Source organism: Pseudophryne corroboree, chromosome 3 (assembly GCF_028390025.1).
Source record: "Pseudophryne corroboree isolate aPseCor3 chromosome 3, aPseCor3.hap2, whole genome shotgun sequence".
Lineage (NCBI taxonomy): Eukaryota > Metazoa > Chordata > Amphibia > Anura > Myobatrachidae > Pseudophryne > Pseudophryne corroboree.
The window spans coordinates 441,061,280-441,078,921 of record NC_086446.1 but is presented as its reverse complement, the minus strand read 5'-3'; the positions used below and the strand labels follow the sequence as shown (position 1 = coordinate 441,078,921).

At 47.3% G+C, this 17,642-nt stretch overlaps 29 non-coding genes across 29 annotated transcripts; 16 read left to right on the top strand and 13 right to left on the bottom strand.

The window, feature by feature from the left end:
- The first annotated feature begins 2,826 nt into the window (after positions 1-2,826).
- On the top strand, positions 2,827-2,897 carry TRNAG-GCC (transfer RNA glycine (anticodon GCC)). The gene has a single exon. It is a non-coding gene; the product is annotated as a tRNA-Gly (tRNA).
- An 859-nt stretch (positions 2,898-3,756) lies between these two features.
- Positions 3,757-3,829, bottom strand: TRNAK-CUU (transfer RNA lysine (anticodon CUU)). The gene has a single exon. It is a non-coding gene; the product is annotated as a tRNA-Lys (tRNA).
- Positions 3,830-3,936: 107 nt separating this feature from the next.
- Positions 3,937-4,007, top strand: TRNAG-GCC (transfer RNA glycine (anticodon GCC)). The gene has a single exon. It is a non-coding gene; the product is annotated as a tRNA-Gly (tRNA).
- A 1,232-nt stretch (positions 4,008-5,239) lies between these two features.
- On the bottom strand, positions 5,240-5,312 carry TRNAK-CUU (transfer RNA lysine (anticodon CUU)). Its single transcript has one exon. It is a non-coding gene; the product is annotated as a tRNA-Lys (tRNA).
- A 101-nt stretch (positions 5,313-5,413) lies between these two features.
- On the top strand, positions 5,414-5,484 carry TRNAG-GCC (transfer RNA glycine (anticodon GCC)). The gene has a single exon. It is a non-coding gene; the product is annotated as a tRNA-Gly (tRNA).
- Positions 5,485-6,343: 859 nt separating this feature from the next.
- TRNAK-CUU (transfer RNA lysine (anticodon CUU)) lies at positions 6,344-6,416 on the bottom strand. Its single transcript has one exon. It is a non-coding gene; the product is annotated as a tRNA-Lys (tRNA).
- A 107-nt stretch (positions 6,417-6,523) lies between these two features.
- On the top strand, positions 6,524-6,594 carry TRNAV-GAC (transfer RNA valine (anticodon GAC)). The gene has a single exon. It is a non-coding gene; the product is annotated as a tRNA-Val (tRNA).
- A 490-nt stretch (positions 6,595-7,084) lies between these two features.
- Positions 7,085-7,157, bottom strand: TRNAK-CUU (transfer RNA lysine (anticodon CUU)). Its single transcript has one exon. It is a non-coding gene; the product is annotated as a tRNA-Lys (tRNA).
- A 107-nt stretch (positions 7,158-7,264) lies between these two features.
- TRNAG-GCC (transfer RNA glycine (anticodon GCC)) lies at positions 7,265-7,335 on the top strand. Its single transcript has one exon. It is a non-coding gene; the product is annotated as a tRNA-Gly (tRNA).
- An 864-nt stretch (positions 7,336-8,199) lies between these two features.
- Positions 8,200-8,272, bottom strand: TRNAK-CUU (transfer RNA lysine (anticodon CUU)). Its single transcript has one exon. It is a non-coding gene; the product is annotated as a tRNA-Lys (tRNA).
- Positions 8,273-8,384: 112 nt separating this feature from the next.
- On the top strand, positions 8,385-8,455 carry TRNAG-GCC (transfer RNA glycine (anticodon GCC)). Its single transcript has one exon. It is a non-coding gene; the product is annotated as a tRNA-Gly (tRNA).
- A 296-nt stretch (positions 8,456-8,751) lies between these two features.
- TRNAG-GCC (transfer RNA glycine (anticodon GCC)) lies at positions 8,752-8,822 on the top strand. The gene has a single exon. It is a non-coding gene; the product is annotated as a tRNA-Gly (tRNA).
- Positions 8,823-9,683: 861 nt separating this feature from the next.
- Positions 9,684-9,756, bottom strand: TRNAK-CUU (transfer RNA lysine (anticodon CUU)). Its single transcript has one exon. It is a non-coding gene; the product is annotated as a tRNA-Lys (tRNA).
- Positions 9,757-9,863: 107 nt separating this feature from the next.
- Positions 9,864-9,934, top strand: TRNAG-GCC (transfer RNA glycine (anticodon GCC)). The gene has a single exon. It is a non-coding gene; the product is annotated as a tRNA-Gly (tRNA).
- A 490-nt stretch (positions 9,935-10,424) lies between these two features.
- On the bottom strand, positions 10,425-10,497 carry TRNAT-UGU (transfer RNA threonine (anticodon UGU)). The gene has a single exon. It is a non-coding gene; the product is annotated as a tRNA-Thr (tRNA).
- Positions 10,498-10,604: 107 nt separating this feature from the next.
- Positions 10,605-10,675, top strand: TRNAG-GCC (transfer RNA glycine (anticodon GCC)). The gene has a single exon. It is a non-coding gene; the product is annotated as a tRNA-Gly (tRNA).
- An 863-nt stretch (positions 10,676-11,538) lies between these two features.
- On the bottom strand, positions 11,539-11,611 carry TRNAK-CUU (transfer RNA lysine (anticodon CUU)). The gene has a single exon. It is a non-coding gene; the product is annotated as a tRNA-Lys (tRNA).
- A 668-nt stretch (positions 11,612-12,279) lies between these two features.
- On the bottom strand, positions 12,280-12,352 carry TRNAK-CUU (transfer RNA lysine (anticodon CUU)). The gene has a single exon. It is a non-coding gene; the product is annotated as a tRNA-Lys (tRNA).
- Positions 12,353-12,457: 105 nt separating this feature from the next.
- On the top strand, positions 12,458-12,528 carry TRNAG-GCC (transfer RNA glycine (anticodon GCC)). Its single transcript has one exon. It is a non-coding gene; the product is annotated as a tRNA-Gly (tRNA).
- A 671-nt stretch (positions 12,529-13,199) lies between these two features.
- TRNAG-GCC (transfer RNA glycine (anticodon GCC)) lies at positions 13,200-13,270 on the top strand. The gene has a single exon. It is a non-coding gene; the product is annotated as a tRNA-Gly (tRNA).
- A 119-nt stretch (positions 13,271-13,389) lies between these two features.
- Positions 13,390-13,462, bottom strand: TRNAK-CUU (transfer RNA lysine (anticodon CUU)). Its single transcript has one exon. It is a non-coding gene; the product is annotated as a tRNA-Lys (tRNA).
- Positions 13,463-13,579: 117 nt separating this feature from the next.
- TRNAG-GCC (transfer RNA glycine (anticodon GCC)) lies at positions 13,580-13,650 on the top strand. The gene has a single exon. It is a non-coding gene; the product is annotated as a tRNA-Gly (tRNA).
- Positions 13,651-13,951: 301 nt separating this feature from the next.
- Positions 13,952-14,022, top strand: TRNAG-GCC (transfer RNA glycine (anticodon GCC)). Its single transcript has one exon. It is a non-coding gene; the product is annotated as a tRNA-Gly (tRNA).
- A 671-nt stretch (positions 14,023-14,693) lies between these two features.
- TRNAG-GCC (transfer RNA glycine (anticodon GCC)) lies at positions 14,694-14,764 on the top strand. The gene has a single exon. It is a non-coding gene; the product is annotated as a tRNA-Gly (tRNA).
- A 676-nt stretch (positions 14,765-15,440) lies between these two features.
- TRNAG-GCC (transfer RNA glycine (anticodon GCC)) lies at positions 15,441-15,511 on the top strand. Its single transcript has one exon. It is a non-coding gene; the product is annotated as a tRNA-Gly (tRNA).
- Positions 15,512-16,002: 491 nt separating this feature from the next.
- On the bottom strand, positions 16,003-16,075 carry TRNAK-CUU (transfer RNA lysine (anticodon CUU)). The gene has a single exon. It is a non-coding gene; the product is annotated as a tRNA-Lys (tRNA).
- A 656-nt stretch (positions 16,076-16,731) lies between these two features.
- TRNAK-CUU (transfer RNA lysine (anticodon CUU)) lies at positions 16,732-16,804 on the bottom strand. Its single transcript has one exon. It is a non-coding gene; the product is annotated as a tRNA-Lys (tRNA).
- Positions 16,805-16,911: 107 nt separating this feature from the next.
- On the top strand, positions 16,912-16,982 carry TRNAD-GUC (transfer RNA aspartic acid (anticodon GUC)). The gene has a single exon. It is a non-coding gene; the product is annotated as a tRNA-Asp (tRNA).
- A 490-nt stretch (positions 16,983-17,472) lies between these two features.
- Positions 17,473-17,545, bottom strand: TRNAK-CUU (transfer RNA lysine (anticodon CUU)). Its single transcript has one exon. It is a non-coding gene; the product is annotated as a tRNA-Lys (tRNA).
- Between the last annotated feature and the right edge of the window lie 97 nt (positions 17,546-17,642).

The window sequence follows — 17,642 nt, the reverse complement described above, 5'->3', positions numbered from 1 at the left end:
GTTGACAGTGTTCCACATACAATGGTACAGGAAAAGAAAAAACATCCACACAACGTGGGGCTCGAACCCACGACCCTGAGATTAAGAGTCTCATGCTCTACCGACTGAGTTAGCCAGGCTTGGTTGAGAATGTGTGGAGGTGATGGCAAGGCAAGGCATCCTGACACTCCTGCTTTGTTTCATACACTAAAGTACACGAGTAAGTGTAAAATTAAGTACCTGTGGAGCATTGGTGGTTCAGTGGTAGAGTTCTTGCCTGCCACGCGGGAGGCCCGGGTTTGATTCCCGGCCAATGTTGTCCTAAGTTTTTGCTGATATGGCAGTGTATTTTGTGAAAGTGAGGACAGCCATTTGCGCTGTGGTGGTGCAAGTTGACAGTGTTCCACATACAATGGTACAGGAAAAGAAAAAAAACATCCGCCCAATGTGGGGCTCGAACCCACGACCCTGAGATTAAGAGTCTCATGCTTTACCGACTGAGTTAGCAATGCTTGGTAACCGAGGAGTTGTGGTGATGGCAAGGCAAGGCATCCTGACTCTCCTGCTTTGTTTTGTACACTAAAGTACATGAGTAAGTCTAAAATTAAGCATCTGTGGATCGTTGGTGGTTCAGTGGTAGAAATCTAGCCGGCCACGTGGGAGGCCGGGTTCAATTCCCGGTCAATACATTCCTGAGTTTTTGCTGATAGGGCAGTGCATTTTGTGAAAGTGAGGACAGCCATTTACGCTGTGGTGATGCAAGTATATACTGTTCCACATACAATGGTACAGGAAGAGAAAAAAACAACTGCCCAACATGGAGCTCAAATACATGACCCTAAGATTAATAGTCTTATGCTCTAGCGACTGTGCTAGTCGGGCTTGGTTACGTAGGCTTGGAGGTGATTGCAAGGCAAGGCATCCTGATACTCCTGCTTTGTTTTATACACTAAAGTACATGAGTAAGTATAAAATTTGGCATCTGTGGAGCATTGGTGGTTCAGTGGTCGAATTCTCGCCTGCCACTCGTGAGGCCCGGAATCGATTCCCGGCCAATGCAGTCCTGAGTTTTTGCTGATAGGGCAGTGCATTTTGTGAAAGTGAGGACAGCCATTTGCGCTGTGGTGATGTAAGTATACACTGTTCCACATACAATGGTACAGGAAGAGAAAAAAACAACTGCCCAACATGGAGCTCAAATACATGACCCTAAGATTAATAGTCTTATGCTCTAGCGACTGTGCTAGTCGGGCTTGGTTACGTAGGCTTGGAGGTGATGTCAAGGCAAGGCATCCTGACACTCCTGCTTTGTTTTATACACTAAAGTACATGAGTAAGTGTAAAATTAGGCATCTGTGGAGCATTGGTGGTTCAGTGGTAGAATTCTCGCCTGCCACTCGTGAGGCCCGGAATCGATTCCCGGCCAATGCAGTCCTGAGTTTTTGCTGATATGGCAGTGTATTTTGTGAAAGTGAGGACAGCCATTTGCGCTGTGGTGGTGCAAGTTGACAGTGTTCCACATACAATGGTACAGGAAAAGAAAAAACATCCACACAACGTGGGGCTCGAACCCACGACCCTGAGATTAAGAGTCTCATGCTCTACCGACTGAGTTAGCCAGGCTTGGTTGAGAATGTGTGGAGGTGATGGCAAGGCAAGGCATCCTGACACTCCTGCTTTGTTTCATACACTAAAGTACACGAGTAAGTGTAAAATTAAGTACCTGTGGAGCATTGGTGGTTCAGTGGTAGAGTTCTTGCCTGCCACGCGGGAGGCCCGGGTTTGATTCCCGGCCAATGTTGTCCTAAGTTTTTGCTGATATGGCAGTGTATTTTGTGAAAGTGAGGACAGCCATTTGCGCTGTGGTGGTGCAAGTTGACAGTGTTCCACATACAATGGTACAGGAAAAGAAAAAAAACATCCGCCCAATGTGGGGCTCGAACCCACGACCCTGAGATTAAGAGTCTCATGCTTTACCGACTGAGTTAGCAATGCTTGGTAACCGAGGAGTTGTGGTGATGGCAAGGCAAGGCATCCTGACTCTCCTGCTTTGTTTTGTACACTAAAGTACATGAGTAAGTCTAAAATTAAGCATCTGTGGATCGTTGGTGGTTCAGTGGTAGAAATCTAGCCGGCCACGTGGGAGGCCGGGTTCAATTCCCGGTCAATACATTCCTGAGTTTTTGCTGATAGGGCAGTGCATTTTGTGAAAGTGAGGACAGCCATTTACGCTGTGGTGATGCAAGTATATACTGTTCCACATACAATGGTACAGGAAGAGAAAAAAACAACTGCCCAACATGGAGCTCAAATACATGACCCTAAGATTAATAGTCTTATGCTCTAGCGACTGTGCTAGTCGGGCTTGGTTACGTAGGCTTGGAGGTGATTGCAAGGCAAGGCATCCTGATACTCCTGCTTTGTTTTATACACTAAAGTACATGAGTAAGTATAAAATTTGGCATCTGTGGAGCATTGGTGGTTCAGTGGTCGAATTCTCGCCTGCCACTCATGAGGCCCGGAATCGATTCCCGGCCAATGCAGTCCTGAGTTTTTGCTGATATGGCAGTGTATTTTGTGAAAGTGAGGACAGCCATTTGCGCTGTGGTGGTGCAAGTATACAGTGTTCCACATACAATGGTACAGGAAAAGAAAAAACATCCGCCCAATGTGTGGCTCGAACCCACGACCCTGAGATTAAGAGCCTCATGCTCTACCGACTGAGCTAGCCAGGCTTGGTTGAGAATGTATGGAGGTGATGGCAAGGCAAGGCAAGGCATCCTGACACTCCTGCTTTGTTTCATACACTAAACTACACGAGTAAGTGTAAAGTTAAGTACCTGTGGAGCATTGGTGGTTCAGTGGTAGAATTCTTGCCTGCCACGCGGGAGGCCTGGGTTCGATTCCTGGCCAATGCAGTCCTGATTTTTTGCTGATATGGCAGTGCATTTTGTGAAAGTGAGGACAGCCATTTGCGCTGTGGTGGTGCAAGTTGACAGTGTTCCACATACAATGGTACAGGAAAAGAAAAAACATCCGCACAACGTGGGGCTCGAACCCACGACCCTGAGATTAAGAGTCTCATGCTTTACCGACTGAGTTAGCAATGCTTGGTAACCGAGGAGTTGTGGTGATGGCAAGGCAAGGCATCCTGACTCTCCTGCTTTGTTTTGTACACTAAAGTACATGAGTAAGTCTAAAATGAAGCATCTGTGGATCATTGGTGGTTCAGTGGTAGAAATCTAGCCGGCCACGTGGGAGGCCGGGTTCAATTCACGGTCAATACATTCCTGAGTTTTTGCTGATAGGGCAGTGCATTTTGTGAAAGTGAGGACAGCCATTTGCGCTGTGGTGATGCAAGTATACACTGTTCCACATACAATGGTACAGGAAGAGAAAAAAACAACTGCCCAACATGGAGCTCAAATACATGACCCTAAGATTAATAGTCTTATGCTCTAGCGACTGTGCTAGTCGGGCTCGGTTACGTAGGCTTGGAGGTGATGGCAAGGCAAGGCATCCTGACACTCCTGCTTTGTTTTATACACTAAAGTACATGAGTAAGTGTAAAATTAGGCATCTGTGGAGCATTTGTGGTTCAGTGGTAGAATTCTCGCCTGCCACGCGTGAGGCCCGGAATCGATTCCCGGCCAATGCAGTCCTGAGTTTTTGCTGATATGGCAGTGTATTTTGTGAAAGTGAGGACAGCCATTTGCGCTGTGGTGGTGCAAGTTGACAGTGTTCCACATACAATGGTACAGGAAAAGAAAAAACATCCGGCCAACGTGGGGCTCGAACCCACGACCCTGAGATTAAGAGTCTCATGCTCTACCGACTGAGCTAGCCAGGCTTGGTTGAGAATGTATGGTGGTGATGGCAAGGCAAGGCATCCTGACACTCCTGCTTTGTTTCATACACTAAAGTAAACGAGTAAGTGTAAAATTAAGTACCTGTGGAGCATTGGTGGTTCAGTGGTAGAATTCTCGCCTGCCACGCGGGAGGCCCGGGTTCGATTCCCGGCCAATGCAGTCCTGATTTTTTGCTGATATGGCAGTGCATTTTGTGAAAGTGAGGACAGCCATTTGCGCTGTGGTGGTGCAAGTTGACAGTGTTCCACATACAATGGTACAGGAAAAGAATAAAAACATCCGCCCAATGTGGGGCTCGAACCCACGACCCTGAGATTAAGAGTCTCATGCTTTACCGACTGAGTTAGCAATGCTTGGTAACCGAGGAGTTGTGGTGATGGCAAGGCAAGGCATCCTGACTCTCCTGCTTTGTTTTGTACACTAAAGTACATGAGTAAGTCTAAAATTAAGCATCTGTGGATCATTGGTGGTTCAGTGGTAGAAATCTAGCCGGCCACGTGGGAGGCCGGGTTCAATTCCCGGTCAATACATTCCTGAGTTTTTGCTGATAGGGCAGTGCATTTTGTGAAAGTGAGGACAGCCATTTGCGCTGTGGTGATGCAAGTATACACTGTTCCACATACAATGGTAAAGGAAGAGAAAAAAACAACTGCCCAACATGGAGCTCAAATACATGACCCTAAGATTAATAGTCTTATGCTCTAGCGACTGTGCTAGTCGGGCTTGGTTACGTAGGCTTGGAGGTGATGGCAAGGCAAGGCATCCTGACACTCCTGCTTTGTTTTATACACTAAAGTACATGAGTAAGTGTAAAATTAGGCATCTGTGGAGCATTGGTGGTTCAGTGGTAGAATTCTCGCCTGCCACTCGTGAGGCCCGGAATCGATTCCCGGCCAATGCAGTCCTGAGTTTTTGCTGATATGGCAGTGTATTTTGTGAAAGTGAGGACAGCCATTTGCGCTGTGGTGGTGCAAGTTGACAGTGTTCCACATACAATGGTACAGGAAAAGAAAAAACATCCGCACAACGTGGGGCTCGAACCCACGACCCTGAGATTAAGAGTCTCATGCTCTACCGACTGAGTTAGCCAGGCTTGGTTGAGAATGTATGGAGGTGATGGCAAGGCAAGGCATCCTGACACTCCTGCTTTGTTTCATACACTAAAGTACACGAGTAAGTGTAAAATTAAGTACCTGTGGAGCATTGGTGGTTCAGTGGTAGAGTTCTTGCCTGCCACGCGGGAGGCCCGGGTTTGATTCCCGGCCAATGTTGTCCTAAGTTTTTGCTGATATGGCAGTGTATTTTGTGAAAGTGAGGACAGCCATTTGCGCTGTGGTGGTGCAAGTTGACAGTGTTCCACATACAATGGTACAGGAAAAGAAAAAAACATCCGCCCAATGTGGGGCTCGAACCCACGACCCTGAGATTAAGAGTCTCATGCTCTACCGACTGAGCTAGCCAGGCTTGGTTGCGAATGTATGGAGGTGATGGCAAGGCAAGGCAAGGCATCCTGACACTCCTGCTTTGTTTCATACACTAAACTACACGAGTAAGTGTAAAATTGAGCATTGGTGGTTCAGTGGTAGAATTCTTGCCTGCCACGCGGGAGGCCCGGGTTCGATTCCCGGCCAATGCAGTCCTGATTTTTTGCTGATATGGCAGTGCATTTTGTGAAAGTGAGGACAGCCATTTGCGCTGTGGTGGTGCAAGTTGACAGTGTTCCACATACAATGGTACAGGAAAAGAAAAAACATCCGCACAACGTGGGGCTCGAACCCACGACCCTGAGATTAAGAGTCTCATGCTTTACCGACTGAGTTGGCAATGCTTGGTAACCGAAGAGTTGTGGTGATGGCAAGGCAAGGCATCCTGACTCTCCTGCTTTGTTTTGTACACTAAAGTACATGAGTAAGTCTAAAATTAAGCATCTGTGGATCATTGGTGGTTCAGTGGTAGAAATCTAGCCGGCCACGTGGGAGGCCGGGTTCAATTCACGGTCAATACATTCCTGAGTTTTTGCTGATAGGGCAGTGCATTTTGTGAAAGTGAGGACAGCCATTTGCGCTGTGGTGATGCAAGTATACACTGTTCCACATACAATGGTACAGGAAGAGAAAAAAACAACTGCCCAACATGGAGCTCAAATACATGACCCTAAGATTAATAGTCTTATGCTCTAGCGACTGTGCTAGTCGGGCTTGGTTACGTAGGCTTGGAGGTGATGGCAAGGCAAGGCATCCTGACACTCCTGCTTTGTTTTATACACTAAAGTACATGAGTAAGTGTAAAATTAGGCATCTGTGGAGCATTTGTTGTTCAGTGGTAGAATTCTCGCCTGCCACGCGTGAGGCCCGGAATCGATTCCCGGCCAATGCAGTCCTGAGTTTTTGCTGATATGGCAGTGTATTTTGTGAAAGTGAGGACAGCCATTTGCGCTGTGGTGGTGCAAGTTGACAGTGTTCCACATACAATGGTACAGGAAAAGAAAAAACATCCGGCCAACGTGGGGCTCGAACCCACAACCCTGAGATTAAGAGTCTCATGCTCTACCGACTGAGCTAGCTAGGCTTGGTTGAGAATATATGGAGGTGATGGCAAGGCAAGGAATCCTGACACTCCTGCTTTGTTTTATACACTAAAGTACATGAGTAACTGTAAAATTAGGCATCTGTGGAGCATTGATGGTTCAGTGGTAGAATTCTTGCCTGACACGCGGGAGGCCCGGGTTCGATTTCCGGCCAATGCAGTCCTGAATTTTTGCTGATATGGCAGTGCATTTTGTGAAAGTGAGGACAGCCATATGCGCTGTGGTGGGGCAAGTTGACAGTGTTCCACATACAATGGTACAGGAAAAGAAAAAAAACATCCGCCCAATGTGGGGCTCGAACCCACGACCCTGAGTTTAAGAGTCTCATGTTTTACCGACTGAGTTAGCAATGCTTGGTAACCGAGGAGTTGTGGTGATGGCAAGGCAAGTCATCCTGACTCTCCTGCTTTGTTTTGTACACTAAAGTACATGAGTAAGTCTAAAATTAAGCATCTGTGGATCATTGGTGGTTCAGTGGTAGAAATCTAGCCGGCCACGTGGGAGGCCGGGTTCAATTCCCGGTCAATACATTCCTGAGTTTTTGCTGATAGGGCAGTGCATTTTGTGAAAGTGAGGACAGCCATTTGCGCTGTGGTGGTGCAAGTATACAGTGTTCCACATACAATGGTACAGGAAAAGAAAAAACATCCACCTAACGTGGGTCTCGAACCCACGACCCTGAGATTAAGAGTCTCATGCTCTGCCGACTGAGCTAGCCAGGCTTGGTTGAGAATGTATGGAGGTGATGGCAAGGCAAGGCATCCTGACACTCCTGCTTTATTTCATACACTAAAGTACACGAGTAAGTGTAAAATTAAGTATCTGTGGAGCATTGGTGGTTCAGTGGTAGAATTCTCGCCTGCCACGCGGGAGGCCCGGGTTCGATTCCCGGCCAATGCAGTGCTGAGTCTTTGCTGATATGGCAGTGCATTTTGTGAAAGTGAGGACAGCCATTTGCGCTGTGGTGGGGCAAGTTGACAGTGTTCCACATACAATGGTACAGGAAAATAAAAAAAAGCATCCGCCCAATGTGGGGCTCGAACCCACGACCCTGAGATTAAGAGTCTCATGCTTTACCGACTGAATTAGCAATGCTTGGTAACCGAGGAGTTGTGGTGATGGCAAGGCAAGGCATCCTGACTCTCCTGATTTGTTCTGTACACTAAAGTACATGAGTAAGTCTAAAATTAAGCATCTGTGGATCATTGGTGGTTCAGTGGTAGAAATCTAGCCGGCCACGTGGGAGGCCGGGTTCAATTCCCGGTCAATACATTCCTGAGTTTTTGCTGATAGGGCAGTGCATTTTGTGAAAGTGAGGACAGCTATTTGCGCTGTGGTGATGCAAGTATACACTGTTCCACATACAATGGTAAAGGAAGAGAAAAAAACAACTGCCCAACATGGAGCTCAAATACATGACCCTAAGATTAATAGTCTTATGCTCTAGCGACTGTGCTAGTCGGGCTTGGTTACGTAGGCTTGGAGGTGATGGCAAGGCAAGGCATCCTGACACTCCTGCTTTGTTTTATACACTAAAGTACATGAGTAAGTGTAAAATTAGGCATCTGTGGAGCATTGGTGGTTCAGTGGTAGAATTCTCGCCTGCCACTCATGAGGCCCGGAATCGATTCCCGGCCAATGCAGTCCTGAGTTTTTGCTGATATGGCAGTGTATTTTGTGAAAGTGAGGACAGCCATTTGCGCTGTGGTGGTGCAAGTTGACAGTGTTCCACATACAATGGTACAGGAAAAGAAAACAAACATCCACCCAACGTGGGGCTCGAACCCACGACCCTGAGATTAAGAGTCTCATGCTCTACCGACTGAGCTAGCCAGGCTTGGTTGAGAATGTATGGAGGTGATGGCAAGGCAAGGCAAGGCATCCTGACACTCCTGCTTTGTTTCATACACTAAAGTACACGAGTAAGTGTAAAACTAAGTACCTGTGGAGCATTGGTGGTTCAGTGGTAGAATTCTCGCCTGCCACGCGGGAGGCCCGGGTTCGATTCCCGGCCAATGCAGTCCTGAGTTTTTGCTGATATGGCAGTGCATTTTGTGAAAGTGAGGACAGCCATTTGCGCTGTGGTGGTGCAATTTGACAGTGTTCCACATACAATGGTAAAGGAAAAGAAAAAAAACATCCGCCCAATGTGGGGCTCGAACCCACGACCCTGAGATTAAGAGTCTCATGCTTTACCGACTGAGTTAGCCAGGCTTGGTTGAGAATGTATGGAGGTGATGGCAAGGCATCCTGACACTCCTGCTTTGTTTCATACACTAAAGTACACGAGTAAGTGTAAAATTAAGTACCTGTGGAGCATTGGTGGTTCAGTGGTAGAATTCTCGCCTGCCACGCGGGAGGCCCGGGTTCGATTCCCGGCCAATGCAGTCCTGAGTTTTTGCTGATATGGCAGTGCATTTTGTGAAAGTGAGGACAGCCATTTGCGCTGTGGTGGTGCAAGTTGACAGTGTTCCACATACAATGGTACAGGAAAAGAAAAAAAACATCTGCCCAATGTGGGGCTCGAACCCACGACCCTGAGATTAAGAGTCTCATGCTTTACCGACTGAGTTGGCAATGCTTGGTAACCGAGGAGTTGTGGTGATGGCAAGGCAAGGCATCCTGACACTCCTGCTTTGTTTTGTACACTAAAGTACATGAGTAAGTCTAAAATTAAGCATCTGTGGATCATTGGTGGTTCAGTGGTAGAAATCTAGCCGGCCACGTGGGAGGCCGGGTTCAATTCCCGGTCAATACATTCCTGAGTTTTTGCTGATAGGGCAGTGCATTTTGTGAAAGTGAGGACAGCCATTTGCGCTGTGGTGATGCAAGTATACACTGTTCCACATACAATGGTAAAGGAAGAGAAAAAAACAACTGCCCAACATGGAGCTCAAATACATGACCCTAAGATTAATAGTCTTATGCTCTAGCGACTGTGCTAGTCGGGCTTGGTTACGTAGGCTTGGAGGTGATGGCAAGGCAAGGCATCCTGACACTCCTGCTTTGTTTTATACACTAAAGTACATGAGTAAGTGTAAAATTAGGCATCTGTGGAGCATTGGTGGTTCAGTGGTAGAATTCTCGCCTGCCACTCGTGAGGCCTGGAATCGATTCCCGGCCAATGCAGTCCTGAGTTTTTGCTGATATTGCAGTGTATTTTGTGAAAGTGAGGACAGCCATTTGCGCTGTGGTGGTGCAAGTTGACAGTGTTCCACATACAATGGTACAGGAAAAGAAAAAACATCCGCCCAACGTGGGGCTCGAACCCACGACCCTGAGATTAAGAGTCTCATGCTCTACCGACTGAGCTAGCCAGGCTTGGTTGAGAATGTATGGAGGTGATGGCAAGGCAAGGCATCCTGACACTCCTGCTTTATTTCATACACTAAAGTACACGAGTAAGTGTAAAATTAAGTATCTGTGGAGCATTGGTGGTTCAGTGGTAGAATTCTCGCCTGCCACGCGGGAGGCCCAGGTTCGATTTCCGGCCAATGCAGTCCTGAATTTTTGCTGATATGGCAGTGCATTTTGTGAAAGTGAGGACAGCGATTTGCGCTGTGGTGGTGCAAGTTGACAGTGTTCCACATACAATGGTACAGGAAAAGAAAAAAAACATCCGACCAATGTGGGGCTCGAACCCACGACCCTGAGATTAAGAGTCTCATGCTTTACCGACTGAGTTAGCAATGCTTGGTAACCGAGGAGTTGTGGTGATGGCAAGGCAAGGCATCCTGACTCTCCTGCTTTGTTTTGTACACTAAAGTACATGAGTAAGTCTAAAATTAAGCATCTGTGGATCATTGGTGGTTCAGTGGTAGAAATCTAGCCTGCCACGTGGGAGGCCGGGTTCAATTCCCGGTCAATACATTCCTGAGTTTTTGCTGATAGGGCAGTGCATTTTGTGAAAGTGAGGACAGCCATTTGCGCTGTGGTGGTGCAAGTATACAGTGTTCCACATACAATGGTACAGGAAAAGAAAAAACATCCGCCCAACGTGGGGCTCGAACCCACGACCCTGAGATTACAAGTCTCATGCTTTACCGACTGAGCTAGCCAGGCTTGGTTGAGAATGTATGGAGGTGATGGCAAGGCAAGGCATCCTGACACTCCTGCTTTATTTCATACACTAAAGTACACGAGTAAGTGTAAAATTAAGTATCTGTGGAGCATTGGTGGTTCAGTGGTAGAATTCTTGCCTGCCACGCGGGAGGCCTGGGTTCGATTCCCGGCCAATGCAGTCCTGAGTTTTTGCTGATATGGCAGTGCATTTTGTGAAAGTGAGGACAGCCATTTGCGCTGTGGTGGTGCAAGTTGACAGTGTTCCACATACAATGGTACAGGAAAAGAAAAAAAACATCCGACCAATGTGGGGCTCGAACCCACGACCCTGAGATTAAGAGTCTCATGCTTTACTGACTGAGTTAGCAATGCTTGGTAACCGAGGAGTTGTGGTGATGGCAAGGCAAGGCATCCTGACTCTCCTGCTTTGTTCTGTACACTAAAGTACATGAGTAAGTCTAAAATTAAGCATCTGTGGATCATTGGTGGTTCAGTGGTAGAAATCTAGCCGGCCACGTGGGAGGCCGGGTTCAATTCCCGGTCAATACATTCCTGAGTTTTTGCTGATAGGGCAGTGCATTTTGTGAAAGTGAGGACAGCTATTTGCGCTGTGGTGATGCAAGTATACACTGTTCCACATACAATGGTAAAGGAAGAGAAAAAAACAACTGCCCAACATGGAGCTCAAATACATGACCCTAAGATTAATAGTCTTATGCTCTAGCGACTGTGCTAGTCGGGCTTGGTTACGTAGGCTTGGAGGTGATGGCAAGGCAAGGCATCCTGACACTCCTGCTTTGTTTTATACACTAAAGTACATGAGTAAGTGTAAAATTAGGCTTCTGTGGAGCATTGGTGGTTCAGTGGTAGAATTCTCGCCTGCCACTCATGAGGCCCGGAATCGATTCCCGGCCAATGCAGTCCTGAGTTTTTGCTGATATGGCAGTGTATTTTGTGAAAGTGAGGACAGCCATTTGCGCTGTGGTGGTGCAAGTTGACAGTGTTCCACATACAATGGTACAGGAAAAGAAAAAAAACATCCGCCCAACGTGGGGCTCGAACCCACGACCCTGAGATTAAGAGTCTCATGCTCTACCGACTGAGCTAGCCAGGCTTGGCTGAGAATGTATGGAGGTGATGGCAAGGCAAGGCATTCTGACACTCCTGCTTTATTTCATACACTAAAGTACACGAGTAAGTGTAAAGTTAAGTATCTGTGGAGCATTGGTGGTTCAGTGGTAGAATTGTCGCCTGCCACGCGGGAGGCCTGGGTTCGATTTCCGGCCAATACAGTCCTGAATTTTTGCTGATATGGCAGTGCATTTTGTGAAAGTGAGGACAGCCATTTGCGCTGTGGTGGTGCAAGTTGACAGTGTTCCACATACAATGGTACAGGAAAAGAAAAAAAACATCCGCCCAATGTGGGGCTCGAACCCACGACCCTGAGATTAAGAGTCTCATGCTTTACCGACTGAGTTAGCAATGCTTGGTAACCGAGGAGTTGTGGTGATGGCAAGGCAAGGCATCCTGACTCTCCTGCTTTGTTTTGTACACTAAAGTACATGAGTAAGTCTAAAATTAAGCATCTGTGGATCATTGGTGGTTCAGTGGTAGAAATCTAGCCGGCCACGTGGGAGGCCGGGATCAATTCCCGGTCAATACATTCCTGAGTTTTTGCTGATAGGGCAGTGCATTTTGTGAAAGTGAGGACAGCCATTTGCGCTGTGGTGGTGCAAGTATACAGTGTTCCACATACAATGGTACAGGAAAAGAAAAAACATCCGCCCAACGTGGGGCTTGAACCCATGACCCTGAGATTAAGAGTCTCATGCTCTACCGACTGAGCTAGCCAGGCTTGGTTGAGAATGTATGGAGGTGATGGCAACAAGGCATTCTGACACTCCTGCTTTGTTTCATACACTAAAGTACACGAGTAAGTGTAAAATTAAGTACCTGTGGAGCATTGGTGGTTCAGTGGTAGAATTCTCGCCTGCCACGCGGGAGGCCCGGGTTTGATTCCCGGCCAATGCAGTCCTGAGTTTTTGCTGATATGGCAGTGCATTTTGTGAAAGTGAGGACAGCCATTTGCGCTGTGGTGGTGCAAGTTGACAGTGTTCCACATACAATGGTACAGGAAAAGAAAAAAAACTTCCGCCCAATGTGGGGCTCGAACCCACGACCCTGAGATTAAGAGTCTCATGCTTTACCGACTGAGTTAGCAATGCTTGGTAACCGAGGAGTTGTGGTGATGGCAAGACAAGGCATCCTGACTCTCCTGCTTTGTTTTGTACACTAAAGTACATGAGTAAGTCTAAAATTAAGCATCTGTGGATCATTGGTGGTTCAGTGGTAGAAATCTAGCTGGCCACGTGGGAGGCCGGGTTCAATTCCCGGTCAATACATTCCTGAGTTTTTGCTGATAGGGCAGTGCATTTTGTGAAAGTGAGGACAGCCATTTACGCTGTGGTGATGCAAGTATACACTGTTCCACATACAATGGTACAGGAAGAGAAAAAAACAACTGCCCAACATGGAGCTCAAATACATGACCCTAAGATTAATAGTCTTATGCTCTAGCGACTGTGCTAGTCGGGCTTGGTTACGTAGGCTTGGAGGTGATGGCAAGGCAAGGCATCCTGATACTCCTGCTTTGTTTTATACACTAAAGTACACGAGTAAGTGTAAAATTAGGCATCTGTGGAGCATTGGTGGTTCAGTGGTAGAATTCTCGCTTGCCACGCGTGAGGCCCGGGTTCGATTCCCGGCCAATGCAGTCCTGAGTTTTTGCTGATATGGCAGTGTATTTTGTGAACGTGAGGACAGCCATTTGCGCTGTGGTGGTGCAAGTATACAGTGTTCCACATACAATGGTACAGGAAAAGAAAAAACATCCGCCCAACGTGGGTCTCGAACCCACGACCCTGAGATTAAGAGTCTCATGCTCTACCGACTGAGCTAGCCAGGCTTGGTTGCTAATGTATGGAGGTGATGGCAAGGCAAGGCAAGGCAAGGCATCCTGACACTCCTGCTTTGTTTCATACACTAAAGTACACGAGTAAGTGTAAAACTAAGTACCTGTGGAGCATTGGTGGTTCAGTGGTAGAATTCTCGCCTGCCACGCGGGAGGCCCGGGTTCGATTCCCGGCCAATGCAGTCCTGAGTTTTTGCTGATATGGCAGTGCATTTTGTGAAAGTGAGGACAGCCATTTGCGCTGTGGTGGTGCAAGTTGACAGTGTTCCACATACAATGGTACAGGAAAAGAAAAAAAACATCCGCCCAATGTGGGGCTCGAACCCACGACCCTGAGATTAAGAGTCTCATGCTTTACCGACTGAGTTAGCCAGGCTTGGTTGAGAATGTATGGAGGTGATGGCAAGGCAAGGCATCCTGACACTCCTGCTTTGTTTCATACACTAAAGTACACGAGTAAGTGTAAAATTAAGTACCTGTGGAGCATTGGTGGTTCAGTGGTAGAATTCTCGCCTGCCACGCGGGAGGCCCGGGTTCGATTCCCGGCCAATGCAGTCCTGAGTTTTTGCTGATATGGCAGTGCATTTTGTGAAAGTGAGGACAGCCATTTGCGCTGTGGTGGTGCAAGTTGACAGTATTCCACATACAATGGTACAGGAAAAGAAAAAAAACATCTGCCCAATGTGGGGCTCGAACCCACGACCCTGAGATTAAGAGTCTCATGCTTTACCGACTGAGTTGGCAATGCTTGGTAACCGAGGAGTTGTGGTGATGGCAAGGCAAGGCATCCTGACTCTCCTGCTTTGTTTTGTACACTAAAGTACATGAGTAAGTCTAAAATTAAGCATCTGTGGATCATTGGTGGTTCAGTGGTAGAAATCTAGCCGGCCACGTGGGAGGCCGGGTTCAATTCCCGGTCAATACATTCCTGAGTTTTTGCTGATAGGGCAGTGCATTTTGTGAAAGTGAGGACAGCCATTTGCGCTGTAGTGATGCAAGTATACACTGTTCCACATACAATGGTAAAGGAAGAGAAAAAAACAACTGCCCAACATGGAGCTCAAATACATGACCCTAAGATTAATAGTCTTATGCTCTAGCGACTGTGCTAGTCGGGCTTGGTTACATAGGCTTGGAGGTGATGGCAAGGCAAGGCATCCTGACACTCCTGCTTTGTTTTATACACTAAAGTACATGAGTAAGTGTAAAATTAGGCATCTGTGGAGCATTGGTGGTTCAGTGGTAGAATTCTCGCCTGCCACGCGGGAGGCCCGGGTTTGATTCCCGGCCAATGCAGTCCTGAGTTTTTGCTGATATGGCAGTGCATTTTGTGAAAGTGAGGACAGCCATTTGCGCTGTGGTGGTGCAAGTTGACAGTGTTCCACATACAATGGTACAGGAAAAGAAAAAAAACATCCACCCAATGTGGGGCTCGAACCCACGACCCTGAGATTAAGAGTCTCATGCTTTACCGACTGAGTTAGCAATGCTTGGTAACCGAAGAGTTGTGGTGATGGCAAGGCAAGGCATCCTGACTCTCCTGCTTTGTTTTGTACACTAAAGTACATGAGTAAGTCTAAAATTAAGCATCTGTGGATCATTGGTGGTTCAGTGGTAGAAATCTAGCCGGCCACGTGGGAGGCCGGGTTCAATTCCCGGTCAATACATTCCTGAGTTTTTGCTGATAGGGCAGTGCATTTTGTGAAAGTGAGGACAGCCATTTGCGCTGTGGTGATGCAAGTATACACTGTTCCACATACAATGGTAAAGGAAGAGAAAAAAACAACTGCCCAACATGGAGCTCAAATACATGACACTAAGATTAATAGTCTTATGCTCTACCGACTGAGCTAGCCAGGCTTCGTTGCGAATGTATGGAGGTGATGGCAAGGCAAGGCAAGGCATCCTGACACTCCTGCTTTGTTTCATACACTAAAGTACACGAGTAAGTGTAAAATTAAGTACCTGTGGAGCATTGGTGGTTCAGTGGTAGAATTCTCGCCTGCCACGCGGGAGTACCGGGTTCGATTCCCGGCCAATGCAGTCCTGAGTTTTTGCTGATATGGCATTGCATTTTGTGAAAGTGAGGACAGCCATTTGCGCTGTGGTGGTGCAAGTTGACAGTGTTCCACATACAATGGTACAGGAAAAGAAAAAAAACATCCGCCCAATGTGGGGCTCAAACCCACGACCCTGAGATTAAGAGTCTCATGCTTTACCAACTGAGTTAGCAATGCTTGGTAACCGAGGAGTTGTGGTGATGGCAAGGCAAGGCATCCTGACTCTCCTGCTTTGTTTTGTACACTAAAGTACATGAGTAAGTCTAAAATTAAGCATCTGTGGATCATTGGTGGTTCAGTGGTAGAATTATCGCCTGCCACTCGTGAGGCCCGGAATCGATTCCCGGCCAATGCAGTCCTGAGTTTTTGCTGATATGGCGGTGTATTTTGTGAAAGTGAGGACAGCCATTTGCGCTGTGGTGGTGCAAGTTGACAGTGTTCCACATACAATGGTACAGGAAAAGAAAAAACATCCGCCCAACGTGGGGCTCGAACCCACGACCCTGAGATTAAGAGTCTCATGCTCTACCGACTGAGCTAGCCAGGCTTGGTTGAGAAAGTATGGAGGTGATGGCAAGGCAAGGCATCCTGACACTCCTGCTTTATTTCATACACTAAAGTACACGAGTAAGTGTAAAGTTAAGTATCTGTGGAGCATTGGTGGTTCAGTGGTAGAATTCTCGCCTGCCACACGGGAGGTCCGGGTTCGATTTCCTGCCAATGCAGTCCTGAATTTTTGCTGATATGGCAGTGCATTTTGTGAAAGTGAGGACAGCCATTTGCGCTGTGGTGGTGCAAGTTGACAGTGTTCCACATACAATGGTACAGGAAAAGAAAAAAAACATCCACCCAATGTGGGGCTCGAACCCACGACCCTGAGATTAAGAGTCTCATGCTTTACCGACTGAGTTAGCAATGCTTGGTAACCGAGGAGTTGTGGTGAGTGCAAGGCAAGGCATCCTGACTCTCCTGCTTTGTTTTGTACACTAAAGTACATGAGTAAGTCTAAAATTAAGCATCTGTGGATCATTGGTGGTTCAGTGGTAGAAATCTAGCCGGCCGGGTTCAATTCCCGGTCAATACATTCCTGAGTTTTTGCTGATAGGGCAGTGCATTTTGTGAAAGTGAGGACAGCCATTTGCGCTGTGGTGGTGCAAGTATACAGTGTTCCACATACAATGGTACAGGAAAAGAAAAAACATCCGCCCAATGTGGGGCTCGAACCCACGACCCTGAGATTAAGAGTCTCATGCTCTACCGACTGAGCTAGCCAGGCTTGGTTGAGAATGTATGGAGGTGATGGCAAGGCAAGGCATCCTGACACTCCTGCTTTATTTCATACACTAAAGTACACGAGTAAGTGTAAAATTAAGTATCTGTGGAGCATTGGTGGTTCAGTGGTAGAATTCTCGCCTGTCACGCGGGAGGCCTGGGTTTGATTCCCGGCAAATGCAATCCTGAGTTTTTGCTGATATGGCAGTGCATTTTGTGAAAGTGAGGACAGCCATTTGCGCTGTGGTGGGGCAAGTTGACAGTGTTCCACATACAATGGTACAGGAAAAGAAAAAAAACATCCACCCAATGTGGGGCTCGAACCCACGACCCTGAGATTAAGAGTCTCATGCTTTACCGACTGAGTTAGCAATGCTTGGTAACCGAGGAGTTGTGGTGATGGCAAGGCAAGGCATCCTGACTCTCCTGCTTTGTTTTGTACACTAAAGTACACGAGTAAGTCTAAAATTAAGCATCTGTGGAGCATTGGTGGTTCAGTGGTAGAAATCTAGCCTGCCACGTGGGAGGAGGGGTTCAATTCCCGGTCAATACATTCCTGAGTTTTTGCTGATAGGGCAGTGCATTTTGTGAAAGTGAGGACAGCCATTTGCGCTGTGGTGGTGCAAGTATACAGTGTTCCACATACAATGGTACAGGAAAAGAAAAAACATCCGCCCAATGTGGGGCTCGAACCCACGACCCTGAGATTAAGAGTCTCATGCTCTACCGACTGAGCTAGCCAGGCTTGGTTGAGAATGTATGGAGGTGATGGCAAGGCAAGGCATCCTGACACTCCTGCTTTATTTCATACACTAAAGTACACGAGTAAGTGTAAAATTAAG